Raw genomic sequence first — 21,490 nt, forward strand, 5'->3', positions numbered from 1 at the left:
AAACATTGAGGGCAGGCCACCAGGAGAGGGTCTGTGGATAGAGGAGTGGGTGATGAGGCAGGGGCCTTCAGCTGGGGGCAGAGAGGTGAATCCAGATACCTGAAGAGCCACCTGAGGGTGAAGGGGGGGGGGGCAATTATGTATTTCCACAGGGCAGGCCACCTGAGAGGAGGCCTGGATTCCATCTGCAAAAGATGCCCTGGGTCTTCCCTGTCAGTGGAAGTTTTGAACAATCTTGGGACATCTCAGAGGGCACTGCAGAGCCTGCTAAGAAAGTGGCCTGAGGATGCTAAAGTCCCTTCCCTCGACATCCCTTTGCCCCATAAGGAGTCAGCACTTTGTAGCAGCAGTAAAAGGGTTCAAATCCTGCTTCTGTCACTTTGTATGTGACCTTGGCAAGTTACTCTCTACACCTTAATCTCTTCATTAAAAATAAGGGTCATTAGATTCCACAAAATAAACTGTTGAACAAAATAGATCCAAAGACATATAAGCATGGAACAGTCAAATTTCAGAGGGAGGGTAGGGGTGGGTGGGAAGAGAGAACCCAAAGAACTTGTATGCATATATGCATAGTCCATGGACAGAGACAACGGTGTGGTGGAGGCCTAGGGTAGGGGATGAGGGGGGGCTAAAAGGGGTCAGTGGGGGAGGGAAGAGGGGACATATGTAATACTTTCAACAATAAAAATTCAAGAAATAATAAGTATCATGGCAGTAGCACACACCTGCTGGGGCGTTCATGAGGTTTAGAAGAATTAAAGCAAGGCATGTAAAGTGGCGCCATGCTGTGGTAAGGGTCATGTACCAGACAGCTGCTGTGATTGTCCCCGTCCCTGCCATTGTCACCACCACCACCACTGATTTATCACACAGGTACTGAGCTCTGTGTGCTGGGACAGTAGAGAGGAGTAGGTTGGATCCCTGCCTTTAAGAAGACACAGCCCAGGGTGGAAAGTGGAGAGCTGTCACATGTGGAGAAGGGGCTTGGGGAAGGTTCCTGGGGGTGATGACCTGGGACCTCCTTCCTTGGAAACCAGCTCCTGAAACCGTGACTGGGCTCCACAGCATTTTCAGGCATCTCAGGGCTGCTGTCTTGGTCCCATGCTCTCTGGCTGTTTGCTGTGGGGGTGGCTGTGCACGAGGTGCCTCTTGTGTACCCCAAGAAAATGCTAGGATTGGCCAGTCCAGCTGGGCAGGTTTGAGGGTGCAGGGCCCTGCCTCGGGGCCTCCCAAGCACAGGTGGGACCCACATTCCTTAGCTTTAGGGCCCAAACCCTAAAGCTTCCTGTGCACACCCTTTCTATGCCTGGCACTGTGCTGGGCGTCTTCCGGTGGTGTCATGTACATCATATCTTGGGAGGTGTCAGGTCATCCCATTTTACAGCTAAGTAAACAGGCTGGGACGTTAAGTGTCTCAGAAAGAGCAGAGCTGGAACTTGAAGCCAAGGTTTCCCAGGCCAAAATCAGGTGCTGTTTCCACACCCCACCCTGTTCAAGACCAGAGGTGACTCAGCTGAGAACCCTGCCCTCAGGAAGAGATGGAGCCAGAGATCTAATATCTGACCACCCCAGCCCCGGGCAAGGGCCAGAAGGGCTCTGAGAGTCCTACCCTTCCAGGCCGGTCTGCTGCTCCTCAAACCCCTGTCTACTCACAAGACCTTCCTCACAAAGCCAGTACTGCTTGCCAGTACTCAGGGGACCTTTCCTACAAAGTGGTCCCTGCTTGCTCACTCTTTGTGGAAACATCTCTCACCCAGTGGTCATTCTAGAGAAGGAAGGCAGTGGGTTAGAAAAAAATGTTTTTAAGCAACGGTGCCACTTCCCACCCTCCCCCCCAAAAACACACTATTATTTTAGAACAGTTTTAGGTTCACGGCAGAATTAAGGGGAATGTACAGAGATTTCCCATATACCCCTTGACCCCAGACATACAGAGCCTTCCCCATCATCAATATCTTCTACCAGATCGGCATCTTTGCTACGATTGATGGATCTCTGAGGTGACCTTTTCCCCAAAACTTTATCTGAACATGCTTAACATTGAAGACAGTTACAAGGGGAAGTGTTCTGTGTGAAGAGAGGCTGGGGGAACTTATTTCTTGACCCCTCCTACCGCCCCACCCAGATTCTGCAGAACCAGACGTGGTTTATGACCCCTGCTCTGTGGTGTGGAGAGTTAACCCTACTCTTTGTCAATGAGCTCTTCACCAGGTCTCTGCTGCTAGAACATAAGGTCCAAGTAGCAAGTTTAAAAAAACATATGGTAAAATATAATAACATAAAATTTACTATTTTAACCATTTTTAAGTGTACAATTCAGTGGCATTAAGCACGTTCACATTGTTCTGCACTCATCACCACCATCTATTTCCAGAACTTTTTCATCCCAAACTGAATCTCTATACTCATTAAACAGTAACTACCCCGCCCTCTGCCCCTCAGTTCCTGGCAACCACCATGCTACTCCGTCTCTATGGATTTGTCTATTCCAGGAACCTCATATAAGTGGAATCAACCAATACCTGTCCTTTTGTGTTAGGCTTATTTCACTTAGCATAATGTCTTCAAGGTTCATCTATGTGGTAGCCTGTGTCAGAATTTCCTTTTTGAGGTTGAATAATATTCCATTGTATGTATACGTTGCATTTGTTTACCCACTCATCTGTTGCTGGACAATTGAGTTGCTCCCACCTTTTGGCTATTGTGAATAATGCTGCTATGAACATTGCTGTACAAATATCTGTTCTAGTTCCTTCTTTCAATTCTCTTGGGTATATACCCAGAAGTGGAATTGCTGGTATATGATAATTCTATGTCTAATATAGATATATAATTGAGGAGAGAGAGAGAGAGAGAGAGAGAGAGAGAGAGAGAGAGAGAGAAAGAAAGAGAGAGAGGAACATTGATGTGAGAGAGAAACATCAATTGGTTACCTTCTACATGTGCCCCAAACGGGGATCAAACCTGTAACTTGGGTATATGTCCTGACCAGGAATCGAACCTGTAACCTTCTGGCATATGAGATGATGCTCCAGCCAACTGAGCCACACTGGCCATGGCTATGTTTAATTTTTTGAGAAACCTTCATACTGTCTTCCACAGTGGTTGTACCATTTTACATTCCCACCAGCAATGCACAAGGGTTTCAGTATCTACATATCCTCGCCATTGTGGCAGGGTGTTTTTAAATCTCTTATTCGTGTTGTATCTTGAGAGACTAGGACAGTGCCCACTCCTCACATAGTAGATACTCAATAAATATTTGTTGGGTTGAATGAATGGGAGGCCTTGGTCTCTAGGCAGATGTACCTGAAACTGGCACCCAGTCAACAGATTCATCCCTTTCTAGTCCCTGCTCAGTTCTAAAAGAACCGCCCTTTTGATGGGGTATGTCACTTAGAGTAACTAAGGAGTGGCACTCAAGAGGCAGTGGTGCACTGTGGAGGTCAGGGAACCCACGTGCTACCTAGATTGGGCCTATTTTTCAAACTTTGGGTCTCTACCTATTTGTGGCTTGTGTATACAATTTTTAGTGGTTAAAATTAGCATTTATGAAAAATGAAATAATAAAAATACCAGTGTGTACCACATAGAAAAAAAGAAAAGTATCATATTGTGAAACTTTTTTTTGTATATTTGGGTGTGTGTGTGTAATGAATCACAAAGCATTTGAAAAACATTGTTGTATAAGGTCTGCCTAAAGAATTCCCCATGGCAGGGGGTTAACTACCTTACAAGGAAGCCCACACTTACTGAGTAGAAACCCATCAGCATGTAAGATCTTTGCTTTGAGGCCCTGTGTGCCAAGACCTGTAATAGGCATTGAGATAAAGAGGAATAAAGGGTGCCTCGAGGAGTTTAATGGTGAACAAGAAAGAGGACAGGCAGGTGGGGAGAGGAGGAACAGGGTACGCTGCCTGGGGGAGTCCAGGAAGGATGTTGAAATGAGTCTTGAAGGATAAATAGGAGTTTGCCGTTCTTTATTGAGAGAAAAGCTTATAGGAAAGTATGGGGATCAGAAAGCAGATTATGTTAAAAAAAAAAATAGGGAGGCCAGGGGATTGTCAAGGGCGGGGGGGGGGGGGGAGGAGACATATGTAATACTCTTTGTAATACTTTAAGCAATAAAAAAAAAAGAATTTAATACTAAAAAAAAATAAAATAAAAAAATAAAATAAAATAAAAAAAGGACATCTGTGCCTAATAAATACACCTCATGCACAAACCAGTGCCAAGAGGCAATGTTAGAAAGTGTAAGAATGTTAATGTTTGTGAGATTGGCAACTGACTTTTGTTTTTTATCTTATTATTTTCTGTGCTGGTGGCGATACAAAAAATATATTACATTTATAATTTAAAAAAAAAATAGCAAGGAGCCTGGTCTGGCTGGAGTCCAGGGTTCTTAAGGAAGGCAGAGTGGGGGTGGCCAACTTGAGGGACCAGAGGCAGGAAAACAGGTGAAGGTCAAATTGTGAAACGTCTTTGTGCCTAGAGCTTAGATTTTCACCCTACAGCCAGAGGGGTGTCATTTAAATATTAGAAAACAAATACATGTCAGGATGTGTGCTGGTCTCTGGGGAACTGGGGTGCATGAAACAGAGACCTTGCCTTGAGAAGCAGACCCCTCCAGTGTGGAGAGTGAGCAGGAAATTAGAGACACACAGTTGTAGAAAGTGGGGTGAGTGGTGTGACAGAAAAAACAGGGTCCAGTGAGAGAGGGTGGAAAGGAGTTCCTAGTTTAGACCATTCTGGGAGAAATGATGTTTAAGTTGGAGCTTGCTGGCAAGAGTCTTCTCAACAGAGGAGACGCACAGGCAAAGGTCAGGAGGTGGAAGACCTGAAGCCAGTGGCAGCTGGGAGAGGGAGGCTGGAGTGGCAGAGCCAGCCTGTGGAGGGGCTGGGGAGTGGGTGGGGGCGAGCCTAGAGTAAGGATTTGGGGTTTTCTGCCACAGGCAGTGAGGAGTCATTGGAGAGTTTTGTGTGTTTTTTAAATCCTCACCTGAGGACATTTCCCCATTGATTGTTTTAGAGAGAGTGGAAGGGAGGGAGGGATGAGGAGAGAAAGAAAGAGAAACATTGATGTGAGAGAGACACTTCGATTGGTTTCCTCTCTCAGGCACTCCCACTGGGGCCAGGGAAGTACATTCAGAGCCATGATCAGTCAGGAGTCCCAGAGGAATAGGAAGGAAAGGACAATATGAAGGTAGTGAAAGGCCATCCTTGTTTTCTATGGATTCCAGAGCTTGGCTCTTTGGAGAAGAGATAGGAGATGCCCAGAGGATGAGACACCCGGGGGAACATTGGCATGTTCTGCCTCCTGGGCTGTGAGGGAAGGCTGGAAGAACTGGCAGGATGACGGGGTGGGGTGGGGGGTCGGAGTGTCTTTTTCTCCTGGGCTCCTTTTCCTGGTGCCTTCTCACTTAGGCTGGACTTCTGGTCAGATGCCTGTTCCCACCTCTGCACCTTTGTTCAGGCTGTTCCCTCATCCTGGAACACCATTCCTGCTCCTTTCCCTTTCTTCCTAACCCAAGTAGCCCATCCCTCAAGGCCCAAAGGCGAGCCCACAACATCTGCAGGGCTTTCCTCACCATTCTAACTGCCCTTCCCTGCCAAGCCCAGCCCTGTGCCATCTGCGCTGGCAGGGGAGGGAAGAATGGTGTCACACAGCATGCGCTGTGGTGCTGCACAGACAGGGCTCCTCTTCAGCTCCAGCTGGGCCAGGACGAGAGTCTTCCCCACTGAGTGAGCTCACAGTCATCTCCCACTCTCCTGGCTTCCAGTGAGAGGCACACATGGTTGGGTCCCCATCAGTGGTCCCAGTCAGCATGAGACCAGCAGTGAGGTTCTGATGTCCCATATGGCTCTGGGCTGGGGACATAGGGGCCTGAGTTAAAGGACCTTTTAGGTGTCCCCATAGGACTTGCTGATTGGGAGGGCTTCACTTACCTCAGGGGACAGCCTCTAGCAAGCAGATTCTGTCCCAGGCACACTAGTTTCTGCCTAGGGTGTGAGGGGGTGCCACTGCTGCCTTCTCACCCGCTGGGCAACTGGGCTGCTCAGGAGGATCAGTCACCACTGATGGCTACACTGCCCCACTTCTAATGATCCCAGCCACATGAGGAGTTACCCACGTGGGAAGCAGCCCAGGGCAGAGCCTTCTGCCGGAATCTTTTGATTGGGATTCATATTAGACACCCTGTTTGTACTCCCCAGGGAAGGTATCTGCATACTGGACTTCTGTGTCCCATTCAACAGTCAGGCAGGCCTCCAGTCAGGCCTCCCCTGGCCCCAGTCTGCAGGTCTTGTGTTGGATGACTGCTTCCTTCTCTGCCATGTGCCCCAGGGCTTCCCACAGTTCATTTATCACATGCCATAAAGTTTGCATTTTAAGTTTAGCCATCCCACATTTCCCCTCCAAACCTGATGAAAATCCCACCATCATGATTGTACGATGCTGAGGCATATGAGCAGAAACAATTGTACCTACAGGTTTTATTTCTCCTTGGCTCCTGGTTAATGTTACTCTCTGAGCCATGCCCAGGCCTGGGTTCCATGTCGGCCTGACTTCCTGCACCTCCCCTGCCACAGCCTTGTGACACAGGTCTAATTGCTTCATTGTCTTCTCCCCTACTGGCTTTAGCTCTCAGAGGATACCACCTGTATCTTTTTATCTCTGAACCTGAAGACAGTGCACCATAAGTATTCGCTGAGTGTACAAATATATGAATTTTAAACTTCCTAAAGGTGAAGACTGGGTCTTTCCCTTCCTTACCAATTCCGCATTTCAGCCCAGCCTAGTGCCGGTGGATTGGCCAATTGATGGAATGCTGGAGAGTCACCTGGAAAAGTTTACCAGGTCAAACTGGATTTTGATCTTCAAGGAAACAAACCCAAGGTTTGACTCTCCCCAATACCTGGTGTCTGCCAGTGAGAGGCCAGACCCTATCACACGTGAGCCATCAGCCTGAGCAGTGGGAAGATGGTGCAGTGCTGTGGGAAGAAGAATATTAACTTGGTAAAAAAATAAGAAAGGGGCTTTGCATGGACCAGTGGTGATCAAGTGCCATGAACTGAAGAGTTTGGATAATCAGTTCTCTGCTCCAAGGTTCAAATCCAAAAGGAAGAGGGAGGGAAGGAAAGAAGGAAGGAAGGGCGAAGAGAGAGCCTAGACTTGGAAGCTAGATCAAACTGGACCTGAATCCCCTTTCCATCTTCTTTAATTGTAGAACTATAGACATGGTATTAATCTCTCTTAGTAGTCCCAGTTTCTGCATCTGTGGGAATAGAATTAGATTAATGTATGTGATGGGCCCCACATTGTTCTTGGCACATGGTAGACACTCAGTAAATAATGGGGATTATTAGATGGCATCATGTTGTGCATGCCTTATCAGTTTGGCTGTAGCTAACATAAGCCAAAAAGAAAGCTAATTGTTAGAAGAATCCTGCCCACAGACTTAAGTAAAGGTTGACTCTGAGACCTCAGGAAGGCCAGGAAAGTTGAGCCTGGGGTTTCAGGAACAGGAAGGCTGCCTTTGGGCAGAAGCAGGCCAGCCTCCTTGTGTGATCTCCAGATGGAGTCTCATTGGCTGGGTTGGATTCAGGGCTGACAGTCTCACCAGGAATTTAGGGAAATGGAGTTCTGCCTCAGAAGGTGTCTGAAAACCCTTCCCAAGTGACCTTTTGATGAACTTTTATTCATTAGCATTCTATCACGGCCAGGGGTGGAGATTTAACATTAAAATGAGACATGAGATGTTTGGCTAGGCATGTTCCAAGCATGCTTGGGAACTGCACATACTCCTTTGGAAGTCTGAGAACTCCACCCTTTTCTTGAAAATCTATGCCCCTGAACCTACCAACGCACTCCAAACCCCAACTTTCCTACCTCCCCAGAATCGGGCAGAAGGGATCTCTAAAGCATAATCTTGTCCTTTTCCATTCCTTGGCCAAAGAATAAAGTTTCTGATCTGCTTTACCGAACAGTTTCATTCTATTGGTGTTAGCAACATTGGGCAGAAGGACCACAGTTTCAGGTCTCGGACTCGCAGGGGTCAGTGACATTCCCAGTGCCAGTGTCCACTCTGAAAGGTACCTTTCCTTTCCCGTTGCTGTAATTAAAGCTTAGCTCCTGTGTCTCTTTCCCTTTCAGCCAGCTCTGTGTTAGCAGGCTCAATCAATTAATTCCCACCTAGGTGGTAAGTGTAAAATTCCAGGAAACTTGTATTTTGTAAAGGGGAGATGTAATGGGACAGGGTGTCTCTTTCAGAGGGTAACTCTAAAGATTAGTTCTTCATTGTGGGCCTCCAGGCAGTGTAGCTCTAATATGGGAGGGAGGAAGGGAGGGAAGGAAGAAAGGAAGGAAGGAAGGGAGGAAGGAAGGAAAGAAGGAAGGAAGAAATGAACAAATGAATGAACTGGTGAGGAAGGAAGGAACTGACTGGGGAGAGATTTCCAGTCACGGTCACCTTCTCAGGATTCCGACCACCACATAAACAGATGGCCACCTGCTCTGCCTACATGGGCCTGGCTAGGGGGACAGCTGGGTTCAACTAGCCTGAGCATCATTTACAAGTAAGGAAAACATTTTTTTAAAAAAGAAAATTATGAGTAGAAGTGAAATGTGGCATTTGGATAGGGGAATTTTTTTCTTTCTCTTTCTCTTTCTTTAAAATTGAGATAATAATCCACAAACCACAAAATTCATCCTTTAAAGTGTATAATTTTGCCCTGGCTGGTTTGCTAAGTGATTAGAGCATCGGCCCACAAAGGGTCACAGTTTCTATTCCCAGTCAAGGGCACGCACCTAGGTTGCAGATTTGATCCACAGCCCAGGTCTGAGCTCGTACGGGAGGCAACCAATCGATGTGTGTCTCTCACATCAATGATTTTCTCTTTCACTCTTTTTCTCTCTCAAAAATAGAACAAAATATCATTGGGTGAGGATTAACAACTAAAAAGTGTGCAATTTGGTGATTTTTAGTATATTCACAAGTTTGTGCAACCATCATCACTGTCTAATTCCAGAACATTTTCATCACTCCAAAAAGAAGCTCTGGACCATTCACAGTCACTCCCTACCCCCCAGATGCTGGCAACCACTAATCCTGTCTCTATGTATTTGCTCATTCTGGACATTTCATATGAATAAAATCACACAATAAGTGGCCTTTGTGTCTGGCATCTTTCACTTAAAGTTCTCAGAGTCTATCCCTGTTGAAGCATGTGTCAGTACTTCATTCCTATTTATTGCTGAACAGTATTCCATTGTGTGGGTAGACCACATCTTGTGTATCACAATGGACATGTGAGTTGTTTCCACTTTTTTGCTATCTATAATAATAAAAGCGTAATATGCTAATTAGACCAGCTGTCCTTCGGGGAAGCCCGGGTCCCAGGTGCCAGAGGGAAGCCGGTGCTGGCAGCCAGGGGAAGGAAGGCCTATTCTTCATGAATTTTGTGCATTGGGCCTCTAGTTATAAATAATATTGCCATGACCATTCATGTACAAGTTTTTTGTGTGGACATATGTTTTCAGTTCTCTTGATTATATATATACCTAGTAGTGAAATTGCCAGGTCATACGATAATTCTGTGTTTAAATTTTTGAGGAACTGCCATGGGTTGGGGATTTCTGATACCTTTTTTTTTCCTGATTATAAGTAATATGTTCATTGTAGAAAATTTATAACATATATAAATATATTCAGAAGAAAATAAAATTCACTCTATATGACCCATTAATAAGTACTTTTAATATATTGGCATAGTTCCTTCTTGCTTGAGTGCATCATTTTAATTTTTTTGAGCTTAAAATGTATATAGTTTTGTGTCCTAGTTCTTTCACATTACTATTTATTGTAAGCATTTTTTTGTGTTAATAAATATTATTATAATGTGATCCTTTCTGACCACATTCTATCATCGTTGGATTCATTGTAACTTATTCAGCCAACCTATTGTTCTTAGACATGTAGAGAATTTCCACATTTTTATGCTTATCATAAGTGGTGTAATATTCTTGTACATAAATGTCCATCTACATCTCTGATAAGTTTTGAGATAAATTCTTAGAAGTGAAATTCTGGGTAAAAGAACGTCAATATTTTAAAAATTGACCCTTTTGTTTTGAAAGAACTTTAGATTTATAGAGATAGTACAGAGAGTTCCTGTATATCTAGCTAGTATCTCACCTAACCAGAATGTAGCTGTCAAAAATACTAAGTTAACATTCTTATGCCACTACTGATGACACTCCAGGCTTTATTTGACTTTCATCAGTTTCATTACTAATGTCCCTTTTTCATTCCAGGATCCATTCCAAGACATCATGTTGTATTTTGGTTGTGAATGCTTTTAAGGCTCTTTGATGTATGTGTGTGTGTAAAAGTTATATTATTTTATATGCCCACTAATACTATAGTGGAAAAAAGTCTTTGCCAACCTAATAGGCATAACAGCAATAACAATAACGAGTTTAGTGGGCATTTCTTCATTGCTACTGGGTTTACCAATTGTTTCATCTGTTTGTTGGCCAGTTGTAGTTTTTTAAAAATTTTTCCCAATCAGCTATAGGGGTTCTGTCAGTGTCTAGGCCTTTAGCTTCCATTCAAGCTGACATACAGTCAGTGTCAGGCGAGCACCCAGGGAGCTGGACTGAGGCCTGCGGGCTGTGGAACCTGGTGGCAGTGGGCTCAGCTAGCCGGCTCCGTGCAGAGTGGGCAGTGACGTGTGTAAAGAGCACTGTTAGGAGTCAGGAGACTTGGGTGTCATCCTAGTTCTCTTATTACCTATGTGAACTTCAGCAAGTTAGTCCATTTTCTGAGTTCTAGTTTTTCTTCTGGTTAGCAGGCGGAGTCTCAAAGATGGAAAGGACCATTTGTGAAGGTACTTTGAAAGCACCATACATCATAGGGAACAATGTGGCAAAGGGAACTGAGAAGTGCCTTATGTGGACATATGAATATCAATCCACCATCCCCAGAGGGCAAGAAATGCTTCTGAGATCAACTCAGTTCCAACCCTGAGCTCCCATCTTGCCTGATGGGGAGGAAATTCCATTGTGGTGATTATAGGCTCCCTCTTGGTAAGGGTCACCCAGAATCCAGGAGGCTTATGGGGCTGCCCAGAAAAGGAGCATTCTGTGGGCTGTCTACTCTCATGGTCCCAGGTGCCCTGCAAGGCTTAGACTCTGCCCTCAGGCTGTGCTTGAGGTCTTTGTACCCACCTCCAAGGCTTGTCCCTTCCTGGAGGTGCAGAATGTGGGTCTCCATCCTTTTCCTGCTCCCCAGTTCCCCTGGCCCCTCTCCCTATCATTTCTTCCCTCCCACGGTGCCTTCAAGACCCTCCCCTCAGAGTCTCCTAGGAGCCCAGGCTCAGGAAACAGACTGAGGAGAGAAGGGCCTGGGGTGGCTTCTGTCTGGTCCTGATACTCAAAGAGGACAGATCCACGACCCTGGCTTGGGAAGGGAAAGGAAAACGCAACCATCTAAATACAAATAATATCTGAGAAAATAATATGGCCACACCAAGGAGAAACAGGAAGATATGTCCTCTTGTCCAGATACTGTCACAAACCTGCATTGCGGCCTCAGGCACGTCACCCACTGTCTCCCAGCCCGTTTCCTCAGCTGTGCAATGAGGGGGTGGGTGCTGTAACCTGTACAGTAGCTGTGGGCACTCACAGTCCTCCAATTAACTCGCCACTTCCTGAGAAGGCTAAGGCTTCTTTTATTTTGGAGTTCCTGTCCTTTTCCAGTCATGTGACCTGACCAGGAAGACTGATTGTTACTGAGGCTGTTGCTGGTTTAATCCGTGAGAGTGTTTTTGTAGCTCCGTGTAACATCACGGTAACGATGAGCTAGCTACGGGCTTGGCTAAGTGCTCTCCATGCATTATCTCATTTAATCTGCAAAGCTGCCTGTTGGGTTGGCCCTGTTGTTTCATTTTATGGAAGAGGAAACAGGCCAGATAGCTTCCCGCAGCCACACGGTCGGTGACGGACAGAGCTGGCCTGACTCAGAGGCTGAGCTGCTCAGCCTTCTGGACTGTGTCCCCGCAGGGTTCGGAGGGACTCAGAGGGCAAATATTCCAGGACAAGTATGTGACCATCTTCAAAACTCTTCCTGCAGACTCCCAGGCCCCTGAGTCCTGAAGAGATGGAGAAGGGAGTATTGGGAGGAACATGAGAACCCCTGGGGATGAGGTTCTCTGCGGGCAAGAGCAAGCATTTCTCCGGGTTCTGAAGTTGCTGCCAGGCCCGAGGTCCGGCACCTCACCGCGTGCCTGCCCTGCAGCGGGCTGTCCTCGCTCCAAAGGCAGGACAGGCATGTGGCCAGTCGGGTTCATGCAGAGGTGGTCCAGGACGGAGTGCCTCGGCCTGCCTGCTGGTTGGGAAGTGGTGTCTGGGTTTGCACCCAATCTCTGGGCAGACAGATGCCACTGTCGCCGTGCACCACCCAAGGGCAGGGACCTGTATCTGGGGCTCACCACCTGGAGGCAGATCCCAGACGGCCTGGGATGGTGCAGCTCAGAGTGACACCGACCAGCCTCCCCCTCAGTAATTCTGTCACATCAGTCCCCCCTGCCCCATTCTTACTCCTGCTTCTAATTTCCACCCGTTTCCCCTTCACCCCAGGGGCTAAAAATTGACTTGGGGAAAGAGAAAATTCCAAGACTGTGACCTCTCAAGATGCATTTTATACAACCTTCCTGATGAACTCATTGGGAAATGGCAGCTTGTTTAACCAAATCTAAGCCAGGTTTGGAGTTATACTGACAAAAATCCTGTTAGGCCATTTCTTCCCATTCGTACTCAGTAAGCCCTGTCTCGGCAGGACCGGGGCAGGCCCTCTGCGCACAGTGGGAATCTCAGACAGAAGTTGTGAAGGCCACCCTTCATTTCACACACGGGCAGGACAGCCCAGCGATGCTAAGGGGTTCACCCAAGGTCACGGTGACCTGGGGCCCCTGTGGGTTTGGAACTTGAAGTTCGCCTTTCAGCCCTACGCTCTTTCGACAGCATCTTACACAACTTACTGTATGGTCTGAGGAGCAGGAATGACACCTCTGAAACGATTACAGAACCCGTGGAGGGAGCAGAGTTTCCCTAGTGGTGATTTCCTGCCCACAGTGGGCTTGCTGCCAGGGTCTCTGTGTTGTTTTCTTATATGGGCTTGCCTGCGGTTGTAATTTTCTTTTGAGACATTGGAAAATCCCATAATGAAAAAAATGATTAGGTGAAATTGAATTCTTACATTGTTATCCAGTTTGTGCTACGTCTCTGTGTGTGTGTGTGTGTGTGTGTGTCGTGCTGGGCCAGCAGGGAGAAGGGGTCTGCCATGGTGTCCACTGGTGGGGTGAGGTGGGGTCTCTTAGTGAAACAAAAGAGGCTGATAAAGGGTTTTCTAACCCAGAAGCTTACAGGTTTTGAAAGCTCCTGACTCAGTGTCCATGTCATTCATTCACTCAAGTAATTCTGGAGAGCATTCAACAATAATGATTAAAATCACCTCTGGGCAAGGGCCCATGCCAGGTTCCAGGAAGGACGTGTTTCATATGCAGGAACAATAGGAGAGTCTCCAGGGGGTCCCATGGCCTGCCTGAGAGCTTCCACTCAACCGCAGGGCTCAGAGGTTGACTCATGACTGGTTCCAGGTCCCCCGGGATTGGGTCGGGGTGAAGGCTGCCCATCCACGTTGCTGCCTCACCAAGATCAGATTGGAGTGAGTGCGGCGCTGTGGGGCTGGGCCTGGCCTCCAAGGAAAATGGCCTCCGCAGCCCCTCTGTGAAGCCTGCGGTGAGAGCAGGGCTGGGGGGATCATGGGTGTCCACCCTCCCTGACTTATACCCAACTTCTTGTCAGAGAAGATGAAAACAACAGGATCCACCATCCAGAAATAAAACCAGATTTGAATCTCATGAGAGATCAGAATATGGACGCCCAGAGACCTTGGCGAAGCAGGGCACAGGCTGCTGGGGTTGCCCAGCCTGGGTCGGGCCCCAGGCCACACAGTGGCAGAGAAGGCACTGGGTGGGCAGAGCTGCAGTCGGGCCACATTTCTCACTCCTCCGTCTTTGAGCTGTGAGTCGGACAGATTTTATCTTGCCTGTTTTGACCCTAATGAAGCAACAGCGGAGTGTGGGGAGAGAAGAGAGAGCAGCAAGCAAGCTGGTTCTTCTTTTGGCCCATTTAGCAACTTCCTGTAGCTTTTGAGCAAGGACAGGTATTTCCCCTTGTGCCCTGAGGTGTGCAGTCTCCAGCATATGCCTGTGGCCCAAGGCCGTCTGGAAATGGACTCAGGCTCAGCCCCAAAGCAAGTGCATTAACCATAGGGAAAGGAAGGGGACATGAAATAGGCAGTCTCGCCATTCCTTTATGCTCCTCTGACTCGTCATTCAGTCAGTAACCTTTGGCACCCACTCGGCGCCCGCACAATGAGGGGCGTTCTGGCTCGTGTCTCCTTCACTCCACTCCTTTCCCCTTATCACTCAGCAAGGCCCACATTTTACTGATGAAAACGTGGAATCACAGGGACAAAACCATGGATTTGGCCTCTGTCTCTAATCTGATAGCAAAGTCTCTTGGCAAAATCAAATGTATCTGCTACAATCTTTTCCTCAAGTGATTGTGGGTGTTTCCAAATTTACCAATTCGCTAAAGGATGGGTGAGGTGCCAGGCCCGTGCCCGAGGACCAGCTCTGTCCCCAGGAGCTCTGGGGGCTCAGACACAGGGGTGCAGGGCAGCTAGCTGACAGGGGATGTGGCAGGGATGTCACCAGCCCATGACCCCATATCCTGGGAACAGCCTGGCCTCATGGCTCCGTGCCCCCGTGACCACCTAACCTTGTCAATCCCCAGAACGGTTCTACCAGAATCCTCACTTTCTGATCCCAGCCTTCTCCTTTCCAGAGTTTTCTTCCACAACTCCCACCACCCCTACCCTCCACCTGGAGGTTCCCCTCACTCTCCCCTCCAGCCTGTCCTCACCTCCCTCTCCTGAAGGCCCAGACCCTTTCCCTCACATCAGACATGTCTGCCCAAACCTGCCAACCCCTCTCTCCTCTGTCCTGCCACTGCCCCTGACTAGGCTTGGTCATCCCAGCTCTGGGTCCCACCAACCTCCTGCCGCCCTCATCTCCCCGGTGGGAGGATTGGAGCTGCTACACACTCTAGGCCTCCGCTCACAGCCAAACCTCAGCCAGCCAGCCGCAGCCTCTCTGCTTCCCTAGGATTCTTCCAGCCTCCTCTGTTGTCATCTACCCATTTATGCCATCTCTCCACCACACTGAGGGCAACAACCCAAATCCCGCTTCTCTGGGAAATCAGAGGTGACCAGATGGGGAGCACCCCGCTGTGGAGGGAGTGCTGCTCAGTCCCCCCTGCCAGAGGGAGCCGGAGAGGTTGGGGGGCATGTGCCCGTCAGCTGCAGCCAGCAGTGAGCACGGCAGGGGTGTGAGGGCTCGGCCACTGCTGCCCCAAGTCAGAGGCTCTGCCTGCCTGCCCTCCGCCTGCTCTGCACCTGAAGGCATCTCTGCCTCTTCCTGCCCCCCACCCCCAGGTATGGCCGCCCCCCTAGAACTCCTGTTCTTCTAACTCCATTTGGCACCTGCTTCCCACAGTCCACCTTCCTGGCTGGTCAGTCTGAATACTTGTCTGCCTCTTTCCACCCTTGCATCCCGGCTCATCTCCACAAAGGCAGTTCTTCCACCGCCCAGAGGCTAATATTTCAGTGGGGCTGGGGGTCCACTCCCTTCCTGGTCTCCCTAGGGACCCCACAGTCCTGGTAGCCATCATCCCAGTTTCCCAACCTCCTCCTTCCCTTCGCTGCCCTGCACTGTTCCTCGCCAGCCACGCTTCCTTCACCCAGTGCCACCAGGGCCACCAGTGCCCCCCAAGTTGCTAAAATCCTCGGGTACTTCTCGATCTTGGCCACACTTGGTCTGTGCGAAGCACCCTCTCCTCCCTGAGCACTCTCCTCTCCTGTCCTCTGGGTCCCTGTGCTACTCTCTGCTCCTTCCTCCCTCGCTACTTCTGCCTCCTCATCCTGCTGGCCCCTTCTGTGCCACTGCTTCCCAGGCTCGTGTGGGACCCTCATCTGCTCTCCATGAGGGAGAGGATTCCCAGGTGCTGACTTGCTGGTGCCTTCCAAATTCCAAATCAGCTCTCAGGAGCTGGTGTGATCACACATCCTGAAGTCCAGGTGCCAATAGACAGCTGCTGAGGGGCCCTTTCCACCAGCTGTACCTCCACCAGCATGTCTGGGGATGAACTCATGGTTCCCCACAAAGCCACGCCTTGGGCTTTCCACTCCAGAGAATGCCACCCTCCTCCTCCGAGTCACCCCGGCCAGAAACTGGGCAGCCCCCTAGTGCTCCCTTCCAGGGGGTCACCGGCACCGCTGATTCTCCACCCCGTCCCTCCTGAACTGGGTGCTCCTTCCCCGGCGCTGCCGCTAGAGGTGGCCTTTAGCGGTTCTTGCTTGCACTGCCATTTCACCTCTCAGCCCCTCGTTTTGATTCTCGTCAGGTTTCTCTCCATTATCTCTCAAACTGAGCTTTCTGAAAGGCCGTGGCTCTGGCGCAGGAAGACTTCTGTTGCTCCCATCGCCTTTACCACTCCAGCATCACCATTTCAGCTTCTTCCACGTACCAGTTGAGACGCCGTGGATTTGGTCTGGCCTTCCTCTGGACCTTGAGGACTAGCAAACAGAATCACCTGCAGCTCCCAGCAGGCACTCTCATGCCTCAGGGCCTTTGCATCTGCTTCCCTCTGCCTGGAACACTCTCCCCCACCCCTCCCCTGGCTAACTCCTACCCATCTAGCAAAGATCAGATCAAGAGCTACAAGCCCCAGGAGCCTGAGTAAGGGTGCCCCCTCTGCTCTTCTCCAGCACCCCGCAGAGCTCTGTCTACCAGGGGGCTGGTTGCCCTAGCTCTGTTTCCCCTGTTCGAGCTTTCTGAGAGCCAAGCTCCTTTCTGCATCCCAGCATCTAGTACAGACCCTGGCACATAGTTGGCACTAAAATATTAGTAATGAAGTAATGCATGAATGATCAAATGAATGGATTCTGCTTGGGGTTGGGGTGCTCACTAGGGTGCTAACCTTTGAGGTGCGTCCAAAAGAAGGGCTGAGAATTGTGAAGCAGGAATTTGAATGGAGAAGGGCATTCCAAGACAGGGACTGGCATGGAGGGATGGAAGTTTGGGAGAGTGGGATATGTTAAGGAAACTGTAGCTAGTTCTGCCATTGGGGCAGAGATTGAGTGAGCCACGGATGACTCTGGAGAAAGGGGACAGGGGACAATGACTGTTGGGCTCTGGGGAGACTGGCTTTTCCCAGTGTACAACAGGGTAGGACGTGAGTGCTTTAGAGGCCGTGAGGAAGGCTGTGGGGGGCCCGGGGAGGACGTGCAGGGGTGTGATCCTGAGCAGGCCAGGGTCAGAGAGCAGGGGCAGAGTTGCGAGGGGTTCAGATGGAAGTGACCTGATGCCAGAGAGGTGTGAAGGTGGCAGGATAGTGATGCCATGTGGTCTGGCTGGGGTTGCTGAGTGGATGGTGAAGTCCTTCGTTCTCCAAGATGGCAGCCTTGGAGAGGAGCAGGTTTGAGAGCAAGAAAATGAGTTTAGTTTTGCTTATAAGACCTGAAAAGAACATTGGAAGAGGCCATCAGGTTTGGAGAGCTTTTCGAAGGCCCCATTCAAAACACAGCTGGGGGTGAGGGGATGGATCCAGGTGTGCGATCACACCAGCTCCTGAGAGCTGATTGTGAAATTTTAGGAACTTTACAAGGCAGTAGTTAAACCAGCTATTATTTTAAAATTAAATTATATAGCATTACAATTAGATCAATTATATTGGAAACAAAGATAAATACTCAAAACTTCCTAAGAATTTTACATTTTATTATTTATGCTTGTAAGATTATTTACATTTATTATGTCGGTGGAAATACTATATAATGTGTTACTATGCTGTCCTTCCCAACTTGCATTCAATGACATCATATTAATAGCTTGAAATTGGTCAGGTGGAAATATTTACAGCATAGAAGTTTGCAAACTCCACAAATCAGGGTTTGATTTATTGTTTGTTGACTGTCTAGACTTAACAAAGTTATAGAGAAAATGTATAATGCACATTAAACTTAAATGTATATTGTGCCTGTAGCCACTACATGGTAAATTGTACAGAAAAATTGAGCCAAGTTCTTCCAGTGTCCAAAAACTATGCTCTCATTCAGTGAAGATGTGCTCACATCACTGAGAAACAAGTGAAGTTCCAACATGTATCTTCATTGTGTCACTTTTTTCTTACTAGTTGCCACAAATAAAACTATCAACCAGCATTTACATAGGAACTACTCTCATCTGTCAATTATAGTTATAGGTTGGATATGGATTCAGCAGGTCGCTAAAAATCAATGAAAGCATTTGTAAGACTCAATTTGCTCTGTGCAATTTACAGTAAAGAGTGCTGTATATTTTATTATTATTTGTAAATTGCTAAACATTCTTCATGTCAATAGAATTCATTGCACACTCATTTATGTACTATTTTCTCCGCCACGTAGGATGCCAGCCAAACATCTTCTGAGAGTGAGAGGCAGAGAAGAAGCAAAGAGCTGAGGTGGGTGAGGCACAAAGAGAAGGGGCCCGTGAGGACAAGGCGACCCTGAGACAGGAGACGACAGCAGCATCATAACCATGGCATCTGGAAGGTGGGGTGCCAACCCCGTTCTGGCCCTGGGCCAAGCCCTGAGGTACGGACTTGCTTTATTAATCTGCTGGGACAATCCTGGGAGGAAGCCGAGGCTTGGAGAGGTTAAGTCCTTTATCCACTGCCCACAGCCAGTTAGTGGCTGAGTCAGGATGCGAACTCAGGCAGCCGGCCCTCTTGGCAAGGCGGGAGCCTGCACAGCAGCCCCTTGTCCTCAGTAAAGCCCCTTCCACTGTGGACACTGGAATTGCTCCAGGACAGAGGCAGGGAGGGCAGGTGTGGCACATGTCAAGGACTTGGGGGCACCAAAAGGACTGGCAAAGCCGCCTCGTGCCTCTGGCCCCTCCCTGGTGTCCACCTCCCAGCACGTTCCTGCCGCCACTCCACAGGGCCTACTGCCGCTAGTAATACAAATCAGGGCTTGCATTTAAAACATACCTTTATTCTTTTATTTTCTAGTAATTCATTTTTATTATGTTTTTTAAAAGTCAAATACATGACAGATTGGAAATTTACAAAATTGGCGCTTCCCCTCAGAACATTTGAGACGTGCGTTCTGGTCCCCCCTCTGTCACGCTGCTCCCGCTGGAGGCCTCACTGAGCCCCGCGGGCTGCAGCAGAGGCCTCAGGTGGGTGGAACAGGCTGTGGGCTGGGAGCTAATTCAGTGTCATCACCAGCATGAAATAAAGAAAAAGGAGTGGAGAGAGACAGAAAATGTCAGAGTACATTGCATGTAATAAATACACTTTGTTTCAGCTATCTGTAAAAATAAGTATATGTAAAATATTAAATATATAATAGATAATGTGTTAATGTTAAATATGTGATATAGAATGGTGATATAACAGACTAATAATATAGACTATATGAATATATTATGGAGAGCACATATATTTATAGATAGGTATATGTGTCTAATATATTATAATGCATATGTATACTGGAGTATGATGAGAAATATCTTTCTTACTGTAATCACAGTAAAGAAAAACTTAATTGCCACTAGTGTGAGGAAGGCTAGTCTGGCCAAGTGAGTGGCTTGTGAAAAGGCAAAAAAAAAAAGCCTGTCATGTTTGGGGAAATATGGGCCACTTGGCGTCAGTGGACCATGAGCTAGGGAGGAGGCCTCAAGTGCCATCTTGAGAGTCAGGATTTGCTTTTGGGCTGAGGAGCCACGAAGGAATGTTGGGCAGAGTGGCATGAGGAGACTTACATCCCAGGACTCTGGCCGCCCCGGGGAGAGCGGATTAATGCAGAGGGCACAGAGGCAGGGAGGCCTGCAGGGTGACTGTTGTAAGAGCTGGGCCTGAACAGGCAGTGGGGAATCAGGGGGAGGGTGGGAGGCAGAGAGACACAGGAGCCAACAGGACGTGGCCACCCATTAATCATCGGATGCGGCAGTGAGGGGAGGGAGGTCAGGGTGACTCCAGGGGTGCTGACGGGGGAACGGTTAGAGGGTGGCGCCTTTTGCCCAGATGAAGAACGTAGGAGGCAGAGAGGGGCCATGGGGAGGAGATACTGCTTTCAGCTGAAGCCGCACTTGTAGGTGGACATGGCAGTGGGCAGCTGGAACAGAGGAGCGGGGCTGGGCCAGGGAGACAGATGAGAGAAAGCCCATGAAAGGCTGAGGGAAGTGGTCTTTCTATTTTTTAACTTTAAAAAATTGTATTTTTCAGCTACAGTGTCCATGCATTATTATTTTGTGTTATTTCAGGTGTACAGCATAGTGGTTAGACAGTCACATACTTTACAGACGACCCCTGCCCCCATCCCCGTCCCCCGATATTTCCAGGACCCACCTGGCACCATACGTAAGTGTTACATCATTAACTACATTCCCTGTGCTGTACTTTATATCCCCGTGACTATTTCATATATCGATTTATGCTTCTTAATCCCTTCACAAGATCCAGAAACTTGGGTCACAGGAGCCAAGGGGGCAGAGAAGACCTAGGAGGAAACACAGCGATGCAGATGCTTCAGAAAATCTAATTCCTGAAGGGGCCATGGGATGTGGCCGTGGGAGGACACAGGTGCCCTGGGCAAGGGCGCGTGGAGGGTGTGTGGCAGGAGCCGGGGCTTTGGCAGTGAGCGGAGATGTCACACTGAGGCGGAGAGAGCGGGGCTCACGTAGACCATATGGTGCCTTTGTGCGAGTTAGAAAGGGACACGCCTTCCTCCAGGCAGATCAAACCCTCTTGCCAGCACTCGGGCTCGGTGAGAGGGGTGCAGGCTGGATTTCAGCCCCCACGGGCCCCACAGTGGAGCACCCATGTGTGCCATGGCCCCGCAAATGTACACCAGCCCTTCTAGAAAACTGGCCGGAAAAAGGAGCAAGTAGTCATTGACCGAGCGGGGATGCTGGACCATGCGAAGGGGTTAGTTTTTAAGCTGTGAGAGATTGGTGCATGCTGACTGGTGTGAGAGAGGGGAGCCCATGAAGAAAAAGAGGGTACGGGTCAGGGAGACCTGCAATGGGAAGCTGGGTGGCAGCCCAGGCAGGAGGGGCGGTCCATGGTGCGCTGTGTGCAGGGTCAGGGCTGGTCCTGCGGCCATGGTTGAGGGTTGGGTGCCCACCTGGAGCCCGGGGCCAGTGTGCAGGCCGGGGCTGCAGCTGAGTTCGCTGAGAGTGTCTGTGACGGGGCGAGGGAGCGGACGCCGAGCAGGGACATGAGACATGGCTGAGGCGGCCTGTCCTGATATGTGGATGAGTCTAGAGCAGTTCTGGGCTCTGGAGAGTCACATGCAGCAGGCCTCGAGCTGGGCAG

At 48.9% G+C, this 21,490-nt stretch overlaps 1 protein-coding gene across 1 annotated transcript in view; it reads left to right on the plus strand.

The window, feature by feature from the left end:
* The window catches only part of ASPRV1 (aspartic peptidase retroviral like 1), a 114,491-nt gene that overhangs the window by 83,657 nt on the left and 9,344 nt on the right, over nucleotides 1-21,490 (plus strand). Inside the window, exons 7-8 of the mRNA XM_081100528.1 lie at nucleotides 18,576-18,764; nucleotides 20,437-20,533. The gene's annotated coding sequence lies outside the window, so the exon portion shown is untranslated. The remainder of the gene's footprint in view (nucleotides 1-18,575; nucleotides 18,765-20,436; nucleotides 20,534-21,490) is intronic.

Source organism: Myotis nattereri, assembly GCF_964212035.1.
Source record: "Myotis nattereri genome assembly, chromosome: 10".
NCBI lineage: Eukaryota > Metazoa > Chordata > Mammalia > Chiroptera > Vespertilionidae > Myotis > Myotis nattereri.